Source organism: Cryptomeria japonica, chromosome 8, assembly GCF_030272615.1.
Source record: "Cryptomeria japonica chromosome 8, Sugi_1.0, whole genome shotgun sequence".
Taxonomy (NCBI): Eukaryota; Viridiplantae; Streptophyta; class Pinopsida; order Cupressales; family Cupressaceae; genus Cryptomeria; species Cryptomeria japonica.
In genome coordinates, this window is record NC_081412.1 from 292570582 (window position 1) to 292578354 (window position 7773).

A 7773-nucleotide genomic window follows, 5' to 3' on the forward strand; every position below is an offset into this window, starting at 1 on the left:
GAACAAAGATCTAAATGAACTCTGTGAAAAATTCAAAATAAAACAACATTGGTCATCTGTGTACTACCCTCAAGGTAATGGACAAGCCAAAGCGTCTAACAAGAATCTGTTGACTATCTTACATAGAATAGTAAATAAATCTGGAAAGGATTGACATCTGCAGCTCAATCCTGCCCTGTGGGCTTATAGAGCAAGTATCAGAACACCTACTGGGTCTACACCTTTTTCTTTGGTGAATAGGTCCAAAGCAGTATTACCTATTGAGGTGGAAATAACATCTCTAAGAGTTTCTTTGCAAGGTCTTGTTACTGATAAAGACTACATAATAACTAGATTGCAAGAACTCGAATTGCTAGATGAACATCGACAAGTGGCATTTGATCATCTAAGAGAATATCAAAAGAGAATGTCTAGAGGTTATAACAAAAAGGTTCGACAATGAGAATTTCAGGTTGGTGACCTTTTTCAGAGAGAAAATCCTAAGAATCAACTGTTTCGAGACAACAAAGGGAAGTTTTAACCCAACTAGCTGGGTCCCTACATTGTTACTACAACCTTTGACTCTGGTGCCTATCAACTCTCAACATTGAAAGGAGAACAACTCCGTGAACCGATCAACACCATCCACCTGAAGAAATTCTTCACCTAAATATTCTCTGCTCCAACAGCCTATGCAACTAAAAAAGTCATGAAGAAATCCTAAAAATTAGAAAAAGTCCTGAAGAAATCCTAAAAATGAAGAAATCCTAAAAATCAGAAAAAGTCCTGAAAAAATCCTAAAAATCAGAAAAAAGTCTTGAAGAAATCCAAAAAAAAAGAAAAAACAAAAAAAGGAAAAAGAGAGAAAATGCCTTGGTGGAAACCTAGTAAACAGGCTCCTCGGTAAAAAATAAAGGGATCTTTTCCAAGTAGGTGAAAACCTGGCAAACAAGCTCCTCTTGTACTCAAGCATTCCATCTATCAACGCAACGTTGGAATTCCCGCTTTCATGCATCTTTACTTTTACTTGTACATATTTCCGTCACTTTTGTGACATCCTGGTTTGTTGGAACCCGCATGGCTTGAAACTGATCAATGTTCTAGTCTTAAGATAATCGATTGAGTAATTTACATGTCCTAAGAAGTATCAACCAAGTCAGCTTTATGTCAGTCAAACCTGGTCGTCCACTCTGAGTCAGTCACCTGTCTCCTAACTACTGAAGAGTTTTATCACTGAGTACACAAGCAAACAACATTACTGAAAACAATCACTAAACAATTTGAGCTATGCATGAAAATTTCTTTGTGTGCTATCTTTTATATTGGTTTTCATTTATTATCCCTCTGAGTAACTCAAGGAAGTCTATCTTGAATAAGAGGAGCAAGGATTGGGGGCATAATACTTTTCTTTATTTTCTTCTTGTAGGAATGAGTCCGATGATCTGGAAACATCTAATTAGCTAGGTGTCTGTGATAAGAGCCTTCACATCAAGGTGAAATTGTCACACATGCCTTGACTCCGCTTATTTGAATGCTATAGGGAGGTTCCCATCATTTCTTTGTCTGTTTTGAGGGAATTTCTTTATCATGCAATCCAAGTCCCTGCGAAATCTATCCAAGGATATGAACGAAAAAGGGTCATTGCAGACAAGATAATTAATATTGCACAATGAAAGGAAAGGAACTCTCATCTGCCTGTTGTGTTTGTAAAATGCTCAGTGATGAAACTTAAGCATTTCAAATCCAGTGACTCGGTTTAGGTTGCATTTCATTTTGCATCTCATTTTGCATTTCATTTTGCATTTAGTGAATTTAGAGTGATTCCGGTATGATAACAAATGATCTCTTTATCTTCTGAATGAGAGTTGGAAGCTTCATCATTTCTTAGCTAAGCGGTCTCTTCATCATTGTTTCTCCAATTGAGTACCTGTGTATTGAGAAGTTAGCTGCATACATGAGCATTTTATATAGATTCATACATTCATTATCACTCATTTACATTTATCTTATTGCATTGAAAAATAATTTTTTTTTGCACTACTCATTACTCATTTTCATCCATTTTATTTGCATATGAAAAGAAACAAAAACAAACATCCATATTCATTTGCATTACATACATCCATACTGAACAGATATGCATACATATAGAATAAAGCATATAGAAAAGCATCTCATAAATCGATCGACACAAGTAAAATGAAGTCAAATCAAGATCTCGTATATATATATATATATATATATATATATATATATATATATATATATATATATATAATGATCAAGTCTTAGGGTACAAAATAATGTCAACTGACATATACAAACTCCCATCGGGGCAAGAATCATAAGGGCTACAAAAAATGGGTGTTTCTACAAAAAAATCTAAGAGCTACACAAAATGATCTATCTCTCTGCCTCTCCCTCATTGCCAAGTGGTGGAGGAGGTGGAGCCTACTGATCTGGATCCTGCCTAGGTGCCCGAGCTCCCTCTAATTGAGCCATATATTTTGAATACGGTACAACCTGATACGCTACTGGAACTGCTATGCTATATGCCGCAACATAATAGGCTGCTCAACTCATTTGATGGAGAACCTCATGCTGAATAGCATCTCTCTTTGCCCTCATCGATGTGACCTGACGATCGTGCTCTGCCTTGAGCTCCACCAGTTGACGATCATGCTCAGCTACTTGACGATTGCGCTTTGCTTTGAGCTCAACTAACTGAAGATCTCTCTCTTCTCTAATCTCTACTAACTGTCGGTCTCGCTCTGCCAGTTGTGTTTGTGCCACTGTCAGCTGTGAATGCAAACCCACTAGGCGTGCTCTCATCGACCGCGCTGCATCGGCCTCTTGATCCCTCATAGGCTCTCCGCCTCCATCTCCAACTCCATCACCTCCTCCATCTCCGCCTCCGGCTCCCCCCTGCTCCTCTCTCCTCTGCCAAAAATGTCTTAGAGCTTCTCTCTCCTCCTCTCCACCACCCTCTGCTACCCTCACTCTGCTCAGCCTCAGTCTAACAGTCCCTAGGGATCCACCCTCTCCTCTCTGCTACTACCTACTACCAACTGATACCCTGCTACTGCTAGCACCAGGATCGCCACCTATCCGCCTCCGAGCCTTGGCTCTCTGTCCCTGCCTCTGTCCATGTCCCTGTGCCTGTGTAGGGGCATCATCCTCAACCTCCTCTATGTGAGGTACTTGCTCAGCCAGATCTGTAAATCTCAGGAATGGATGCTGCTAGAACCAATCCCTGTACTGGGGCAATACCCCTGCATCTACAATATCATCTAAATAATCCCATCTGAGACGCTGTAACCCAGTCAGCTCCTGCATGCTCAAGGTGTATGATAGCCTCGGTCCCCATCCCTACCTCTCCTCATCTGCATAACGTGCGTATGCAGTAAACTCCTGCAAGATCCCCTGAGGTCTACCATACTGTCTCATCACTCGAGTAACAACAAAATGCTCAACCACTGGCACTGATCTACTGATAAGAGGCCAGGTCATGAATAGGTCTCTGTGCACAAATCTCCAATCATCCCAAGGCTCCAAAACCCTGTAAGGTCTCCATTTGACAAGTATAAGAGCATCCAACTGCTGTCTCCAATAATCGGTCTTGCCCAGATGGGGCTACGCCACATATCCAACATATCTATAAACAATGGGCTACTGTGGATCTCTGGCCTCATCGACAATCGGTCTACATACTGGGAGATTCTCCCAGGCCCATACCTATAAAATCAACACCTTGAAAACCATACTCTTCCCCTCCCGGTAGACGATCTCATGCATTTGACGATACATGTGTGCCGATATACATGAACCCCATTGTAATCTCTGGGGGTGCTCAACGAGTCTCTCCAACATCCTGCCCCATCCACATAAAAACCCCTGCTGTCCCTGGTTTGGCATAAGAAAACACCCGATGAAACCTGCTAAGACACAAGCCAGTGGAAATTCCTCACTGTATCTAGTCATCATCTCATCCCAACTGATCGACCATGTTAGAATGTACGCATCATGAAATACCTGCCTCAGGGCTAGAAGGCCAGGATGCTGTGTTGAATCATAATCTACCTTATCTCCAACAAAAGGGATACAAAGAATCCTATATACATCCTCGGGAGTGATGGTCATCTCCCCAACTGGAAAATGAAACGTATTATGCTCTGAATGAAACCTCTCCACTAATGCAGTGAGCATACCGTGATTCACATGGATATCAGGCAACCCGAGAAGATGAGTCAATCCGCATGCATCAATATCTGCCCAGTCTATATCGGATAACTAACGAACTAATGTCATCGTAGGTAGATATACACATCTGAATAACACATGGGGAAATCGAACCTACAAAAATCAAACAAAACATCATCAGGAAACATTTCAAATTCGCCTATAAGAGAAGCAAAACATCATACAAATCTAACTACATCAACTGCAAACTCAAAATTTCAAGTTTACACCTTCAAAAATGCTAACTGTTTTTCAAATGACAAAACATCACAGAGGCAACAACTCGTACGAGTCAGGAATTGGTTTCATACGACAAAATAGTCTGATACGACACAGGACTAGCCCTGAAATGACAAAATGGGCTCTTTTGAAAGTTCTCGTACGACAACAAGGTGTATGCAGAACAATAGAACTAGTGACTTTAAATGATAAAACATATTTAATCAATTTGTCGTATGAGACATGTTGTTCTCAAATTTTGATTCCCCTCTTATCCCTTATAAGAAATATAATAACTCTGTCTGCAAATAAAGAGATCAAAGAAAACGAACCTCAGAGTAACATATGACAAGGTTTCAAGAACCTTCTACACTTTGAACTTATCCAAAGTTCAGGTGGGTATACCTTCTGTGAATAATTTCACACTTTTAAAATAGATCCACAGTAAACCAGTCCAAAACCAGTGAATCTTATCGCCTCAAACACAAACTAAAATAATAAAAGAAAGCTTATGCTCATGTTCAGTATTGATCTTCAAGAAATTTAGAAAGAGAAATATAATTGATACCAGTGCCTTATCCAGGCCACAGAGTCATCTAAATTAAACAAGGATCTCACAATTAAATATCTTCATACATATCATCACTTTGGCTTCTATCAACCCCATACATGCCTAACATATATAAGAGTCTTTCCTTCTTAGACTAGACAATGTTCATTAGATTCATAGTCTCCAACAAAATAACATACTAATAGAGATATTTCTTGTGTATTTAATTCCCCTCCTAAAGAAGAAATCTAAGAAACACATCTATAAAGACTGCATTACAATCCATGTTCAATTGAATAACCCTAGATTACCTAAATGAAACCAGTAAATTATTGAAAGCACACCAGAAGACAACACAAAATTTAGGCTCGAAAGTTTATGGTCTGTATATTGATATTCATTTTTGAAAAAATCTTACAAAACTCAGAATATTCTCTGTAAACTTAGAAAAAACCCAGATAAATTTCTGTAGAGTTTCTTTACAAATTATTGTGATCCCTTTTTTACTAGTCCTCATATCCATTTATAATATTATGGATGCATACAAGCTTCAGACCTTCTCAAAAAGTTTGTTACAACAATCTTCTTGTTTCAACAAGAAGTTACAAATCTTTTCCATATTCTAACGGCCCCCTTCCCGCGATTGTCATTCAGCGGCTTCTTCTTGAACCTCTACATCCAGCACTGCATACTTTCTTGTCCACTCTTGGTACACTTCATCAGCAGGCCATGAGAAGTTAATAACTTTCCCTCTTGTCTTGGCCAATCTCTTCCAAGAGTTTCTCATTTTATTGACCTCTGAGTTTAGAAATCCATAGTGTGATTTAATTTTTTCTATCTCCTCAATTGTTCTGACAAATAGGGAAGTATCACCTGTGCTAATGATTCCCTTTATCCTTAATGATAGGTTGGCTCCTAATTCATTAAGCCATACTTGTTTGTCCTTCAACTGAGCTGGACTAGGAAAACCCCCAGGAAATAATTCAAATACCTGCTCAGTGTACTCTTTCTTATACAAATTGATCTTCCTCTCTGCATTATCTACTCATTCTAATTTTGCCAGATCCTTTGTCAAGTCACAAGTGGATTTGATAATGGGGTCAGCCCTTGCCTCATCATAAGATACACATATAAGTTCTAGGTCTTCCTCCCTAGGCTTCCACTTGTCCAAAATAGGCATTAGGACAGCCTTGTCTCCATTGAGCTCATTCCACATATCCAAAACTTTACTCATATTGTTATACACCAATGATGATCCTATAGTGTTAGCAAAACTCAAAATTGTGGCCCTCACTCTCTCTTCATACTTATTTGCAAACAGGATTTGAGCCTGTTTTAGGTTTTCCAACTCCTGAGGAGTGATCTCAACTGATTAGGAACCAGAAGGTGCAGGAGAAGGTGGGAATTCAATGATAGGGCAATTAGATGGAGGCTATGTAGGAGAAGAAGCAATCATCAAGGTTGAGGACTCACCTTGATGGTATTGTCCTCCCAATTGGCTTTTCAATTTAGCAATAATGGTGTCTCGGCTCATTACCTCTCCCTTGGCATCATTGTAAGCTTTCAGGACAGTCTCTAACTTAGTTTGGAGAGCTTCCTTTTCCATTGCTTCTTTCTCTGCCACCGCAACATTAAATTTTGTAGTTTCCAACACTGTGCTAGCAACCTCCACCACTCCAGTATTTTGTACTCTCTTCACTATCATACCTCCAAGGTAGCTTGACTCTGGGGTATCCTTTTTCTTTTTATTTTAATCTCTCTTCAGAGACCACATGACCAAGGCAACATTATCCTTGCTAAAGGTTACTCCTTCCATAGGTTTGGTCTCTTTCCTAACTGCCTCTAAAACCAAGGCATCTGCTATATCCCATTCAGGGAGGATGAGTACACCAGCCTTTGCTACCATTTCCCTTCCTTGCTCAGGAGTGATGGTCTTAAATTCAGTGACCATTTCTTGTTTTATTTCTCTTCCACCACAACTGCATCCTTGTGGGGTTGCTCATTCTTCCTCTTCTCACATCTGGCTTTGAACTTATCAATATTCTGCTTCCACACGAATTGCATGAAAGATCCTGAGGTAACAAAGTTGCTATCAACTAAGAATTCTTCACTAGCCTGTTTAATGGCAAGATCTAGTTCCTGGCCTTTGAACTCATTGGTGGTTATGTCCATCTCAGCATCTTCTGGCTCTTCAGGCATTCCATCCCCCACTTCATCATATGTATAGGCGATCTCCCCTAGACTCCCTAGCTGCAACAATTGTTCAGCTGCTGCCTGCTCATCTCCTATATGAATGGGGGATTGAGATGGGGAATACAGGGGCTCATTAGTTTGCACTTCCTTTCCCACCCTTTGCTTCTTTTGGGATTCCTGAATGTCAATGACATCTTGTATTTTCCTCTTCCCTTTTGAAGTAGAAGGTTCCCCTATTGTTGGCACCAACACACTGTACTTGGATTTTCTATGTAGCACATAGTCACCAGGAGGGATTGCTTTAGCAGATGTAGACCTAGCTAGAACTAGTCTTGCCTTCTCAGGGTTGTTTTTAATCACTGCTTCCCTCTTCTCCTTTAGTGTTTGCATTACATCTTCAAAGCAAAGAATTAGGAATTTAGCCTTTTCCTCAAAGGGGTGAAAACTGGACAAAGGGTCATAGCTGCTGTCAAATTGGTGAACAAAATCAAGAGCCTTCTTATAGGCCACCCATTTCTCTTTCCTCAGCTCCTTCTCATCCAAATCAAACTCATTTCTGATGAGGTCTTCAGGGATTTGGAATTGGTGAGGTC